The 15,165-nt window shown below is 39.5% G+C and overlaps 1 long non-coding RNA gene across 21 annotated transcripts in view; it reads right to left on the bottom strand.

Moving 5' to 3' along the window:
• The window catches only part of LOC116754233, a 60,396-nt gene that overhangs the window by 44,887 nt on the left and 344 nt on the right, over nt 1-15,165 (bottom strand). The window lies entirely within an intron of this gene.

Consider the following 15,165-nt stretch of genomic DNA (forward strand, 5'->3'; position numbering starts at 1 on the left):
TCTAAAAGCATTGCTCTAGTGTCTCATGACAGAGCCAAGCTCTGACAGTCCATGATAGAGTCTATGTCCTTATTAGTGCCTTTCAAGGTACTTGGAGAGTTGATAGAGGTAGAATGCTTAGACCAGCTAGGCCCTTCACACACCCTGCCTATCATCCACCTTCAATCTGATTATCAGATCCTGACCTATTGTTGGAAGTCTCTGAGAATTCCATGGGATGAAGTGTTTGGAGCTGAGCTGGCACAAGTAGGAGGATCTCTGGGCTCTTGATACTCTGGGGCTACTACCTGTCATCATTTCTCATATATTTTCATTTGATTCCTAGGAAAAACTAGATTGAAGATTTTAAATAATGCATTGTTTCCTAGGAGGGCTTAAAAAAATGAAATGCTCTCATTAGGCTTAAGATATACATGGTGTCTTTCTTCCCCATCTTCCTTGTCCAGAGAAAGACTGGCTTTGAGGCAATGGGCTTCTGAATTAGACATTCTTGGGTTTGAATTTTAACTCTACCTTTAGGACTCTCTACCCCACTTTTCTCATCCATAAAATGAGAATAATGATATCAACTTCACAGTATTCTTGAAATTATTAACATGATCATTATGAAAAACTCAGGCACTGCATCTGACCTAGAGTTGGGACCTAAAAAATATTACTCTCCTCCCCTTCCCTTGATTCTTTACCCCCAGAACACATATTATTTTCAAACAGCAGTGGGCACAATCCCTGAGCTAACAAGCAACCCACTAAGGACACCACAGATAATCAAGATTTTTTCTTTGGCAGAACCAGAACCCAAAGCTGGGGTGTTACAGTCAATTAAGAAACATTTAACACAATGAATATAAACTACATTCCCCCCAAAATCAAATTAAAAAGCCTGTAAAGTCAGTCAACCACCATGTTTATAAGACTATGGTAATTGAGAGGCTATCTTAACTTTCTCTTTAGTGAAAAAAATAAGAAGAAATAGGCATACTATGTAACCATGTCAATTATTTCTTCTCTGAGTCAGACACAACAAAGAGACTGTACCAGTGTCCAGTTTTGTATGGGGGACAGCGAAGTTTGAAAACAAAGGGGTCACCAAGCATAAACAGAGTAAGGACTCTCAAGTCTTAATTACCAACAGCACCAGCTACTCTATCTTCTCCCTTGTAATTTTAAAGCACAGTATCCCAACCTCCATCAGATGTCAATCTAAAACCTATTGTCATTATTTCTTTGTCCTTCTGATCTCTTCCTCTAGAGGAGCAAACTTCATCCTTCCTAGTATATCTACATTCTAAGGAAATGCCAACCACAGTAGATACTTAAAAATGTGGTTAATGTTTTTGGAAAGTTGCTAGGATAAGTAACTCAACTAAGCAAGAACTAATTAAGAAGAGTAATGCCAATAATTACCTAATCTGGTTTTCAACTGTCATAAAATACTTTACAGATATGACAATCCCTCACCAAGTCATTACCATCAGCAGTGTTTCTAGTCTTTTTTCAGTACTAAGTACATCTGACAACTTTCAGCGTCATGCCAAAGTTTCCCCTCATCTGTCCATCCACACCCTCCAACCACAATCACACAATAACACAAAATGTTCTCAGTAAATAATATTTAATTGTATATATATATGTATATATATAAGGTAGACTGTATCATATGTGACACATAACCAAGTCATCCTCCCTCCCTTTTCCTCCATATTTCCCACCCACCTGTCCTAACTGGATCTCATGGTTCTTTAACCTCCTCTACTTCAGAACCTTCAAATGACACACTGGCTCAGTCACCCACAAGCAGAACCTCACCTTTGACATCACTATCTTCAGAATGGTGCTCAAGAGTAAAGACTCTGAAAGGCCTTACCAAGACTACACCTTTTTGTCCTAACTCTTCCACTCTCAAACTTACACTGAACATACCCAACATCCTATAGGACCTGAAAGTCCCTCAAAGATACCCCCCACCACCATTTTTTCAGTTTATCATACCTTATCCTGCTTCCAGCTCAGCCTGGACTCTGTGGTTAGTCATTTCTGCAAATGAGGGTCTTTATGATTTACACCAGGCTACTCCCATGGTCTTGCTCACCCTCACTGCCTTTCTCTGTTTTTGCCCTTGAGCTACAAAACATTGCTTAAGAAATGAAATCATGTGAATTGGTATCAGTGTACTTTAATGCTTTCTAGTCCTAGGTGACCATTTCCTGATATTTTACCATCCTTTTGTTCATTAAGATCAACTACCTTAGAGACCTTCAAGATGGCGGAGGAGTAAGACGTGGAGATCACCTTCCTCCCCACAAATACATCAGAAATACATCTACATGAGGAAGAGCTCCTACTGAACGCTGGCAGAAGACCTCAGACCTCCCCAAAGGCAAGAGACTCCCCACGTACCTGGGTAGGGCAAAAGAAAAAAAAGAATAAACAGAGATAAAAGAATAGGGACAGGACCTGCACTAGTGGGAGGGAGCTGTGAAGGAGGAAAGGTTTCCACACACTAGGAAGCCCCTTCACGGGCGGAGACTGCAAGTGCCGGAGGGGGGAGCTTCGGAGCCGCGGAAGAGAGCACAGCAACACGGGTGCGGAGGGCAAAGCGGAGAGATTCCCGCACAGAGGATCGGTGCCGACCAGCACTCATCAGCCCGAGAGGCTTGTCTGCTCACCCTCCGGGGCGGGAGGGGGGGCTGGGAGCTGAGGCTCGGGCTTCGGAGGTCGGATCCCAGGGAGAGGACTGGGGTTGGCGGCGTGAACACAGCCTGCAGGGGGCCAGTGTGCCACAGCTAGCCGGGAGGGAGTCTGGGAAAAAGTTTGGAACTGCCTAAGACGCAAGAGACCACTGCTTCTGGGGGCACGAGGAGAGGGGATGAAGAGCACCGCCTAAATGAGCTCCAGAGACGGGGGTGAGCCAAGGCTACCAGCGTGGACCCTAAAGACGGGCATGAGATGCTAAGGCTGCTGCTGCCGCCACCAAGAAGCCTGAGTGCGAGCACAGGTCACTATCCACACCTCCCCACCCAGGAGCCTGTGCAGCCCGCCACTGCCAGGGTCCCATGATCCAGGGACAACTTCACGTCAACTTGCAATGTCACGCACTCCAGCCTCTGCCACTGCAGGCTCGTCCCGCATTCCGTACCCCGCTGTCCCCCCGCCTTGAGTGAGCCAGAGCCCCGAATCAGCTGCTCCTTTAACCCCATCCTGTCTAAGCGAAGAACAGATGCCCTCAGGTGACCTACATGCACAGGCGGGACCAAATCCAAAGCTGAACCCCGGGAGCCGTGCAAACAAAGAAGAGAAAGGGAAATTTCTCCCAGCAGCCTCAGAATCAGTGGATTAAATCTCCACAGTCAACTTGATGTACCCTGCATCTCTGGAATAACTAAATGGACAACGAATCATCCCAAAATTGAGGTGGTTGACTATGTATGATTTTGTCGGTATAACTTTGCTTTTACCATTTGTTCTAGGGTTCTGTCTGTTGGTTTTTTGTTTTGTTTTGTTTTTGTTCTTGTTATTAGTAGAGTTTTTTAGCACTTGTTATCATTGGTGGATTTGTTTTTTGGTTTGGTTCCTCTCTTCTTTCTTTCTATCTTTTTTTATAATTACTTAAAATTTTTTTTTATTTTTAATAATTTTTTATTTTAATAACTATTTAATTTAATTTATTTATTTACCTACTCATTTTTTTTTCTCCCTTTTCTTCTGAGCTGTGTGGCTGACAGGGTCTTGGTGGTCCGGCCGGGTTTCAGGCCTGTACCTCTGAGGTGGGAGAGCCAAATTCAGGACATTGGTCCACCAGAGACCTCCTGGCTCCATGTAACATCAAATGGCAAAAGTTCTCCCAGAGATCTCCATCTCAACGTTGAGAACCAGCTCCACTCAACGACCAGCAAGCTACAGTGCTGGACACCCTACGACAAACAACTAGCAAGACAGGAATACAGCCCCACCCATTAGCAGAGAGGCTGCCTAAAGTCATAATAAGGTCACAGACAACCCAAAACACACCACCAGATGCGGTCCTACCCACCAAAAAGACAAGATCCAGACTCATCCACCAGAACACAGGCACCAGTCCCCTCCACCAGGAAGCTAACACAACCTACTGAACCAACCTTAGATACGGGGGGCAGACATCAAAAACAACAGGAACTATGAAACTGCAGCCTATGAAAAGGAGATCCCAAACAGTAAGTTCAACAAAATGAGAGATAGAGAAACACAGCAGATGAAGGAGCAAGGTAAAAACCCACCAGACCAAACAAATGAAGAGGCAATAGGCAGTCTTTCTGAAAAAGAATTCAGAGTAATGATAGTTAAGATGACCCCAAATCTTGGAAATAGAATGGAGAAAATTAAAGAAATGTTTAACAAGGACCTAGAAGAACTAAAGAGCAAACAAACAATGATGAACAACACAATAAATGAAATTAAAAATACTCTACAAGGAGTCAATAGTAGAATAACTGAGGCAGAACAACGGAAATGTGACCTGGAAGATAAAACAGTGGAAATAATTACCACAGAGCAGAATAAAGAAAAAGAATGAAAAGAATCAAGGACTGTCTCAGAGACCTCCAGGACCACATTAAATGTACCACCATTCAAATTATAGGGATCCCAGAAGAAGAAGAGAAAAAGAAAGGGACTGAGAAAACATTTGAAGAGACTATAGTTGAAAACTTCCCTAATAAGGGAAAGAAAATAGTCAATCAAGTTGAGGAAGCACAGAGAGTCCCATACAGGATAAATCCAAGGAGAAACACGCCAAGACACATATTACTCAAACTATCAAAAATTAAATACAAAGAAAAAATATTAAAAGCAGCAAGGAAAAACAACAAATAACATACAAGGAAATCCCCATAACATTAACAGCTGATTTTTCAGCAGAAACTCTGCAAGCCAGAAGGAGTAGCAGGACATATTTAAGTGATGAAAGGGGAAAACCTACAACCAAGATTACTCTACACATCAAGGATATCATTCAGATTTGATGGATAAATCAAAATCTTTACAGACAAGCAAAAGCTAAGAGAATTCAGCACTATCAAACCAGCTTTACAACAAATGCTAAAAGAACATCTCTAGGCAGGAAACACAAGAGAAGGAAAAAACCTACAGTAACAAACCTAAAACAATTAAGAAAATGGTAATAGGAACATATATATCGATTACTACCTTAAATGTAAATGGATAAAATGCTCCAACCAAAGACATAGACTGGCTGAATGGATACAAAAACAAGACCCATATATATGCTGTCTACAAGAGACCCACTTCAGACCTAGGGACACATAAAGACTGAAAGTAAGGGGATGGAAAAAGATACTCCATGTAAATGGAAATCAAGAGAAAGCTGGAGTAGCAATTCTCAGAAAAAATAGCTTTAAAATAAAGACTATTACAAGAGACAAAGGAGGACGCTACGTAATGATCAAGGGATCAATCCAAGAAGAAGATATAACAATTGTAAATATTTATGCACCCAACATAGGAGCACCTCAATACATAAGGCAAATGCTAACAGCCATAAAGAGGAAATCGACAGTAACACAATCATAGTAGCAGATGTTAACACCCCACTTTCACCAATGCACACATCATCCAAAAGGAAAATAAATAAGGAAACACAAGCTTTAAATGATACGTTAAACAAGATGGACTTAATTGATATTTATAGGACATTCCATCCAAAAACAACAGAATACACTTTCTTTTCGAGTGCTCATGGAACATTTTCCAGGATAGATCATATCTTGGGTCACAAATCAAGCCTTGGTAAAGTTAGGAAAATTGAAATCATATCAAGTATCTTTTCTGACCACAACGCTATGAGACTAGGTATCAATTACAGGAAAAAATCTGTAAAAAATACAAACACGTGGAGGCTAAACAATACAGTTCTAAATAACCAAGAGATCAATGAAGAAATCAAAGAGAAAATAAAAAAATACCTAGAAACAAACGACAATGAAAACACGATGACCCAAAATCTATGGGATGCAGCAAAAGCAGTTCTAAGAGGGAAGTTTATAGCAATACAATCCTACCTCAAGAAACAAGAAACATCTCAAATAAACAACCTAACCTTACACCTAAAGGAACTAGAGAAAGAACAAAAGATCCCAAAGTTAGCAGAAGGAAAGAAATCATAAAGATCAGATCAGAAATAAATGAAAAATAAATGAAGGAAACGATAGCAAAGATCAATAAAACTAAAGGCTGGTTCTTTGAGAAGATAAAGAAAATTGATAAACCATTAGCCAGATTCTTCAAGAAAAGAAAGGAGAAGACTCATATCAATAGAATTAGACATGAAAAAGGAGAAGTAACAACTGACACTGCAGAAATACAAAGGATCATGAGAGATTACTACAAACAAGTATATGGCAATAAAATAGACAAAATGGAAGAGATGGACAAATTCTTAGAAAAGCACAACCTTCTGAGACTGAACCAGGAAGCAATAGAAAATATGAACCAATCACAAGCACTTTAATTGAGACTGTGATTAAAAATCTTCCAACAAACAAAAGCCCAGGACCAGATGGCTTCACAGGCGAATTCTACCAAACATTTAGAGAAGAGCTGACACCTATCCTTCTCAAACTCTTCCAAAATATAGCAGAGGGAGGAACACTCCCAAACTCATTCTATGAGGCCACCATCACCCTGATACCAAAACCAGACAAAGGTGTCACAAAGAAAGAAAACTACAGGCCAATATCATTGATGAACATAGATGCAAAAATCCTCAACCAAACACTAGCAAAAATAATTGAACAGCACATTAAAAAGGATCATACACCATGATCAAGTGGGGTTTATCACAGGAATGCAATGATTCTTCAATATATGCAAATCAGTCAAGGTGATACACTATATTAACAAATCGAAGGAGAAAACCATATGATCATCTCAATAGATGCAGAAAACGCTTTCAACAAAATTCAACACCCATTTATCATAAAAACTCTTCAGAAAGTAAGCATAAAGGGAACTTACCTCAACATAATAAAGCCCATATATGACAAACCCACAGCCAACATGGTTCTCAATGGTGAAAAACTGAAAACATTTCCTCTAAGATCAGGAACAAGACAAGGTTGTCTCCTCTCACCATTATTAGTCAACATAGTTTTGGAAGTTTTAGCCACAGCAATCAAAGAAGAAAAAGAAATAAAAGGAATCCAAACTGGAAAAGAAGAAGTAAAGCTGTCACTGTTTGCAGATGACATGATACTATACATAGAGAATCCTAAAGATGCTACCAGAAAACTACTAGAGCTAATCAATGAATTTGATAAAGTAGCAGGATACAAAAGTAATGCACAGAAATATCTTGCATTCCTATACACTAATGATGAAAAATCTGAAAGAGAAAGTAAGGAAACACTCCCAATTACCACTGCAACTAAAAGAAAAAAAATACCTAGGAATAAACCTACATAAGGAGACACAAAACCTTTATGCAGAAAAATATAAGACAGTGATGAAAGAAATTAAATATGATACAAACAGATGGAGAGATATACCATGTTCTTGGACTGGAAGAATCAACATTGTGAAAAGGACTCTACTACCCAAAGCAATCAATAGATTCAATGCAATCCCTATCAAACTACCAATGGCATTTTTCACAGAACTAGAACAAAAAATTTCACAATTTGTATGGCAACACAAAAGATCCCGAATAGCCAAAGCAATCTTAAGAAAAACAGAGCTGGAGGAATCAGGCTCCCTGACTTTAGGCTATACTACAAAGCTACAAGATAGTATGGTACTGGCACAAAAACAAATATAGATCAATGAAACAGGATAGAAAACCCAGAGATAAACCCACACATATATGGTCACCTTATCTTTGATAAAGGAGGCAAGAATATACAGTGGAGAAAAGACAGCCTCTTCAATAGGTGGTGCTGGGAAAACTGGACAGCTACATGTAAAAGAAGGAAATTAGAACACTCCCTAACACCATACACAAAAATAAACTCAAAATTGATTAAAGATCTAAGTTGAAGGCCAGACACCACAAAACTGTTAGAGGAAAACATAGTCAGAACAATCTATGACATAAGTCACAGCAAGATCCTTTTTGACCTACCTCTTACAGAAATGGAAATGAAAACAAAAATAAACAAATGGGACCTAATGAAACTTAAAAGCTTTTGCACAGCAAAGGAAAACATAAACAAGATGAAAAGACAACTCTCAGAATGGGACAAAATATTTGCAAATGAAGCAACTGACAGAGGATTAATCTCCAAAATTTACAAGCAGCTCATGCAGCTCAATATCAAAAAAAAAAAACAAACAACCCAATCCAAAAATGGGTGGAAGATCTAAATAGACATTTCTCCAAAGAAGATATACAGATTGCCAACAAACCCATAAAAGGATGCTCAACATCACTAATCATTAGAGAAATGCAAATCAAAACTACAATGAGATATCACCTCACACCAGTCAGAATGGCCATCATCAAAAAATCTACAAACAATAAATGCTGGAGAGGGTGTGGAGAAAAGGGAACCCTCTTGCACTGTTGGTGGGAATGTAAATTGATACAGCCACTATGGAGAACAGTATGGAGGTTCCTTAAAAAACTAAAAATAAAATGACCATATGACCCAGCAATCCCACTACTGGGCATATACCCTGAGAAAACCATAATTCAAAAAGTGTCATGTACCAAAATGTTCTTTGCAACTCTGTTTACAATAGTCAGGACGTGGAAGCAACCTAAGTGTCCATCAACAGATGAATGGGTAAAGAAGATGTGGCACATATATACAATGGAATATTACTCAACCATAAAAAGAAACGAAATTGAGTTATTTGTACTGAGGTGGATGGACCTAGAGTCTGTCCTACAGAATGAATTAAGTGAGGAAGAGAAAAACAAATACCTACGCTAACAGATATATATGGAACCAAAAAAAAAAAAAAAAGGTTCTGAAGAACCTAGGGGCAGGACAGGAATAAAGACGCAGACGTAGAAAATGGGCTTGAGGACACGGGGAGGGGGAAGGGTAAACTGGGACGAAGTGAGAGAGTGGCATGGACATATATACACTACCAAATGTAAAATAGATAGCTAGTCAGAAGCAGCCGCATAGCACAGGGAGATCAGCTGGGTGCTTTGTGACCACCTAGAGGGGTGGGATAGGGAGGGTGGGAGGGAGACGCAAGAGGGAGGAAATATGGGGATATATGTTTATGTATAGCTGATTCACTTTGTTATAAAGCAGAAACTAACACACCATTGTAAAGCAATTATGCTCCAATAAAAACGTTAAAGAAAAAAAAACATAAAATGGTTGTCAAAAATGGAAAAAAATTAAAAGATCAACTACCTTTGCACTTTCAGAAACTGTTCTTCCAAATCCTCACAATTTCCCTCAAACACCCAGCTCTGTTGTTAGCCCTGATCACTCAGCCTGCTCTGTCCTCCTACTTTACTGTGATGACACCTAATCTCATCTCCCTTCATCCTCAAAATCTCTGTATCTTCCCCTTTTTCTCCTTTTACTTTGTTGATATTGAGAAATAATTACCCCAGCCTGGTCGCATTTGCTAAATTTAAGCAATCAATAAAACTGATCACTTAACCTCAACTATGGAAGTACAAATTCATGCATGACTTATTTTCCTTTTGCTCTTAAAAGCTATTCTTAATTTTTGTTATTTTATTATTTTCCTTTATTTAACAATATTTTATATAGAATTTACTTTCAAGCACATTTTGCAAATGTGAACTTACTTGATTTTCATAATAATCATATGAGAACTGTTTTCAGGACTTCGAAAGAAGTAAAAATGTTTAGGTTGGCTATAAGCTGGTGGAATGCAGAATGGATAAAAATGAAGCAGATAGAATGAGAAAAGCTGTAACAAGAGATCACATGGTACAGAAAAACAGAGAATAAGCTCTATTCCTGATTTTCTATTTATCCATTCCAGCCCCAAGTAATAAGTGTGGCTATTTCCTGCCCTGGCCATGTATTGTCTTCTTTCCTGGGCTTCTGCAAGTACCAAATAAATGCTAATACCATTGCCATCCCCTCACACAGAGCTTTTATTTTGCTTATTTTTTTTTTATAAGGCTTCAGTTACGTGTGACATATGTTCTGTGTGCCTCTCTAAAAACAATGCATGTACAAATGGACAGAGTCAAGAAGACTAAAATCAAAAATAAAAGTATTTCTGAAGAAAAAAATATGTGGAATGTAGTAAAAAAAATCATTGGAAAATATACTATTGACAACATTTAAAAATCAAGTTTTTGATTCTTTATTCATAATTCTTCTGGCTAAAACCCATATTGTGACACCACGTGTGTGATACTTTTATTTGTGATTTATACACTCATCTATTGACTTCCTAAATTTTGCTTCCATAAAACCATAGTCATCATGATTTTATTCTCCAAAAACATCTTATAGCATAAACTATGTATTTCCATGGAGAAGTTTCCCTTTTCTCTGTGCTGAGTTCCCTTTTATAAAGTTGTCATAGCACTGTTTCTTCACGTTACGTTATCTGAACATGGTAGCATTTATTTAATCAGGACTACTTCCATAAACATTTAGGAAACAATTTTAAGAAAATAAAGATGAAAACCTAATTTGAAGCAATTTTTAAAAATCTTTAAAAAATTGCCCAAAGCCAATATTTCTGAAGGGTACTTAGTGTAACTTGAAATCATTTTAAATTGTTGCAAATTGCTCAAATCATCCAAATCTTTACTATAGATATAACAACAACAGAAGTTACCTAACATGCAGAGGGGAGTATATTGGATAGATGTTAATGAATGTCAAGTTAAGAGTTTGGAGTCTATCCAATTTTGCATCACTTATAAATCCTGTCCTAGCACCTTATAGACAGTAGGTGGTTAATAAAGGTCTACTGAATTGAATATCAACTATCTCCTCATTTTCTGTCTTATCCTGAACCTTTTATTTACTCTGACCTTCCCATACACCACTTAGTACTTGGTGAATTTGTGCACATAGGTCATGGAAACACCTTGAGATGGATTTAAGAGCATTCTAATGGAGGTAACATATGAACTGGTTTCTGAACAACAGATAGGGGCTACCCACAGCCTTCAGTGACCAGATCTTGCCTCCATCTCTCCCCCCTCTCCCTGCCTCACAGGTTTAGCTCCAGATACATGAATTGCTGGCTGCTCCCAGTAGACATGATACTCATTCTAGCCTTGATGCCTTTGTTCATCTGGTCATCTCTTTCTGGAATGTATCCTCTATCCTTTGATCTCCCAGTTCACCTGGGAAAAATTCATCCATCCTTTAAGACTCAACTCAAGAGGCACCTTCCCTCCAGAGAAGGTTCTCTGAAGTTCTTCTCTGAGAGTTTGGCCCACCCCCTTCAGAAATAAGGTCAGGTATCCCACCGCTATGCTCCTATCATATCCTGGGCATACTCTTCATGGGATTTACCAAGCTGCTTCATAATTTTCTGTATGTACGTCTGCTTCTCCTGTTAGACTGAAAGTTTTGTGATAATGGAATGAATCTTAAACTTTTTGTATTCCTTGAACATAGCATGTTTCCAAACTCATAAGTGCTATCTTTAAAATGAATAGATGGAGAAAAGAAGGGAAGGAAGGATTTAAATAGTGAAGAAATCAGTCTGTTAGAAAGATAACTTTAGAAGCAATATGAAAGACGGAGGTATTTTTCAGAACTCTTTCACTGCGAGTGATGGAATTACAGCTCAAACTGGCTGAACAAGAGAAGAGAATCTATTGCTATATAACAGTGAAAGTCAAAGGATTAGATAGGACAATGCTAGACTCAGGTGCTCAAGCGTCTTCAATAATCTTGTCTGTGCAGGCCAGGTCTGTGCTTCCCTCTGTGGCAGTCTACTCTCAGGAAAGCTTTCCCCAAGTCATGGCAAGACCTTGGGTTTCCATTTTACCAGTTTAGCAATCCCAGCAAGGAGCAAGAGCACCTCAATTCCCTTTGTTCCTGCACAAGTGGCATTGTCTCATTGGTCAATCTTAACTCATTGGCTCCATTGTGAACCCATATTGGCTTGGGCAAGGGCATAGGTAGGAAGCAGGGAACAACACTGCTGTAGGGTCACAAGCTCCCCGTCTTCAGCTCAGAAGTGAAGTCACCGCACCTTAATCACATGGACTGACAAGGGCAGAGGTGAGGATTTCCAAAGGAAAACCAGGGCTCTGTTTTAAGAAGAAGGAAGGGGAATTCCCTGGCGGTCCAGTGATTAGGACCAGTGATTAGCTTTCGCTCCCTAGGGTGCCGGTTGGACCCTTGGTCAGTGAACTAAGATACACACTGCTCCGGAGTGGCCAAAAAAAAAAAAAAAAAAAAGGAGGGTCGGTGCCAGGAAGGAGACAGATAGAAATAGCAGTTGTAGTAGAGCTTGGAAGGGGAGGTTCAACTAAGTGCTCTTAGAGGGATGGGAAATCTTGGGATCTATCAGTAGTAGCATGTTCAGTCATCTTCATTTTCTCCCTTCAGTGTAGAACCAGAAACGTTACACACAAACTATAGCTGTTAGGAAATGGGAGCGGTGGTAGTGTCAATGGCAAAGCTCTCAAGGCAAGCTAGGATAAAGCAGAGCCACACCTCTCATTCTTGCTGGCCAATTAGCAAGGTCAGTTTTCAGCACGGAACGACCCCAGATTTTGCAGGCATAGTACATTGTATTAGTCAAATCTCAAAGATACAATAAAAATTACAGGGTAGAATGGAATTTAGGAAGCTGAGCTCCTATCTTAGAGATGACTTCATTGAGTTAGTGATTGCATTGGTTTATAGCTTGTACCTATAAAAGAGGCATTCGGGACATGTTAACACAAGAAGAAATTTGCTTATCATGATAGACTTCATAACACTGGCGCTCTTAAAATTTTCTGAAACTTACTATGGGGCTGTCATGAATTAAATAATGGAAAGAGGTACATTATAAAAGAAAAAAAAGTCTTTCTTATTCCTTCCTGAAAGCAAATGATTTTAATTTAACAAGTTCTAGGAGTCACATTATAGATAATTCTACAGATAGTGAGTTGAAGTATCTCATCATTTTGGCTGCTACTGTAAATAAGCTGAAATTCTTCTCTTCCTGGGTGTTTACTCACGTCTTTGGGTTGGGTCTGGGAATCATTACAGCTAGTACTTTTCATTGTTTGAGGAGCTAGCTATTAATGCCCAAGGCAGAGAGTCATTTCTTAAATATTTTCCCATAAATGAATTGGGAAGAATTTTACTCTTATTCCTATTTTATGTGGGAAGTAATTGAAAGCAAAATTTCAAACAATGGATTTTAAAAATCTATTCCAAGATTCCCAAAGAATACAGATGCATCCCTCTTACAAAATTTCTAATGCTGAAAAATTTTAAAGATAAATTAACAGATGTTTCTTTGAAAAAAGAATAATTTTTCTGCTTACATAAGGATTCATCATAGACCATTGCTGTTCATGTAAGTATCTTAATCAGGTCGGGTGCTATAACAAAATATCACACACTAGGTGACTGAAATAACAAGCACTTATTTCTCACAGTTCTGGAGGCTGGGAAGCAAGATCAAAGTGTCTGCAGATTCAGTATCTGGTGAGAATCCTCTTCCTGGTTTGCACATACTGATAGTTGCCTTCCTGCTGTAGCCTCACATTGCAGAAAGAGACGATAAGCTCTCCAGGTGTCTTTTCTTATAAAGGCACTAATCCCATCATAAGAACCCCACCCTGATGGCCTCATATAAACTGAATTACCTCCCAAAGGCCCCAACTTCTTGTACCATCACAATGAAATATAGTGCTTCAGCATATGAAGTTTGGAGGACCCAAACATCTAGTCTGTAACATTAAGGTTGTAAAACACTTCTATTTTGTTTATTTAATAAATATTTATACAGCATTTAGTATGTGCTACTCTTCTACAAACGTTAACACATTTAATACTCGTAACAGCTCTGTGAGGCAGGCACTATCATTAGCTCTCTTAAACAGAGGGAAAGCGAGAGCAGAGAGAGATTAAATAATTCCCCGTGGTCCCATGGCCAAGTAAGTGTGCAGCTGAGGCTTCAGCCCTGACTGCCTGACAAACTCTCAGCTCTTCCTGAGGCAGACCCACTCCCTCAGCTCCCCAATCCTTCTCACAGCAACCACAGAATGTCACACACATCCCCGAGGTCCTCATCGATCCAGGAGGATCAACTTAAACCATCTGCTGTTTAATCCAAAAGGGATATTGGAACTGATGGTGAAAGTGAGAAGGCCTCAGTTACATAGAATCTGAAATGTAAGTACATTGATAGCTGATACTCAAGAGAGAATCAATCCCAGGAAACAGGCAAATTCAGACAACCTGGAGTGAAATATACTAGTAAGCTAGTGCATATGTATGTCGAAAACCATATCTGTTTGCTGCTTGTATCAACAGTAAAGTCAGGAATCACTAGGTACTAGCTTTCTGATGTTTATGATCTTTTCTGTCCACAGACAAGCCTAGAAAAGGGGAATGGACCTCCTGAGCCCCACACGGCCCCTTTCAACACCCGAGTAACTGTCATGAGTGAAAACACAGCCTCCTTTAGAACAAAAAGTGGTGCTCCTGTAATGACTAAATTCCAGAAATTCAAAGAGAGGGCAGATAAGAAATTACAACACTGTATCTTAAAATAAACAGTGAATTAACCTGTTCAATGGCCTACCCCCAGGCCCAACCTGGTAAAAGCAATGGCATTAAGTGTGATTTATTTGAGATCCTAAAACACCGAGAATTCGACAAACGTTCTTACACACAAACTGAGATGACAGATGTAATTTTAAAGAGTGTGTTTATTCCAGGGATAAATAAAATCTACAAAACCCAACTTAAAGAGGAAGATGAGAGACAAAATAAGGCTGCCATTCCAGCGTCAACTCTTCCACTCTCCAAAACATAAGTGTCTTTAGAAGAAGTTAACTCTCGGACTTCCCTGGTGGCACAGTGGTTAAGAATCTGCCTGCGGATGCAGGGGCCACAGGTTCGAGCCCTGGTCCGGGAAGATCCCACATGCCGCGGAGCAACTAAGCCCGTGCGCCACAACTACTGAGCCTGCGCTCTACAGCCCGTGAGCCACAACTACTGGGCCCACATGCCACAACTACTGAAGCCC

This window comes from Phocoena sinus, chromosome 5, assembly GCF_008692025.1.
Source record: "Phocoena sinus isolate mPhoSin1 chromosome 5, mPhoSin1.pri, whole genome shotgun sequence".
In the NCBI taxonomy this organism is placed as follows: domain Eukaryota; kingdom Metazoa; phylum Chordata; class Mammalia; order Artiodactyla; family Phocoenidae; genus Phocoena; species Phocoena sinus.